The sequence below is a fragment of the Pyxicephalus adspersus genome, chromosome 7 (assembly GCF_032062135.1).
Source record: "Pyxicephalus adspersus chromosome 7, UCB_Pads_2.0, whole genome shotgun sequence".
Classification (NCBI taxonomy): domain Eukaryota; kingdom Metazoa; phylum Chordata; class Amphibia; order Anura; family Pyxicephalidae; genus Pyxicephalus; species Pyxicephalus adspersus.
This window is the reverse complement of record NC_092864.1, coordinates 3957829-3958780: the sequence shown is the minus strand read 5'-3', so window position 1 is coordinate 3958780 and position 952 is coordinate 3957829.

The window sequence follows — 952 nt, the reverse complement described above, 5'->3', positions numbered from 1 at the left end:
CCTACTTTCTGCTCATTTATAAGAGCGCTCAAAACCCATTTTTTCAAACCTACCCGTCTTCTTCTGTCTCCTAAACCCTCACTACTTCCCACCACTACATATCGCCCATCCTATTCTGTGTGATACTTCCCCCACCTCTTAGATTGTAAGCTCTCCGGGGCAGGGTCCTCTCCTCCTGTATCAGTGTCTGTATTAGTCTGTCATTTACAATCCCTATTTAATGTACAGCGCTACGTAATATGTTGGCGCTATATAAATCCTGTTTATTAATAATTTAATATTAATGCCCAGATCTTCAATCGTCACAAACATAAATATAAGTAATATACAACATATGTGTGTAAAAAGGAGTCTTGGTGTCACATATCTCTTCATGGAGGTATTGTGAGGACATCACAAGCCTAAAAGCTTTTTATTTGTAAAACGTCCCCATTTTGGTGTCTGCTGAGGACAAGGTGTCATTTGCATAACTTTGTTATCACCTTTTGTTTTTCAGTAGGTTCATCATTCCTGTTGGTGTCTTGTTTGTCTTCATCTACACATGAATGGGGGAAACCATTGATGTGACAATGGCTCCAGCTGGAGTGAGACCGGCCATTGTTTACCTTGGTACTGGCTCAGGAACAGACGCCCAATTTTTATTGTTTGACTTCACTTCTTTGTCTTGAAGATATGCACAAACCACTGGACTAGTCTCAATAGCAATACAGGGCAAAAATATGGAGTCTAAACCAAGGCTGCATACACACGTGCAATGATTGTCATTGGAAACCAACGATCCATTAAAGATGGTTCGATCATTGTTAACAAAAAAAAGTGCACAACGACTGGTCAATGACGCTGACGAACGAGGAATCTTACAGGAAACGAACAACCGCCCTGGTCGATCTGATTGAGCGATGATCATTCATATTCTATTGTGTGTAAGGTTGTTCAGTAATCGTGGCCTGTT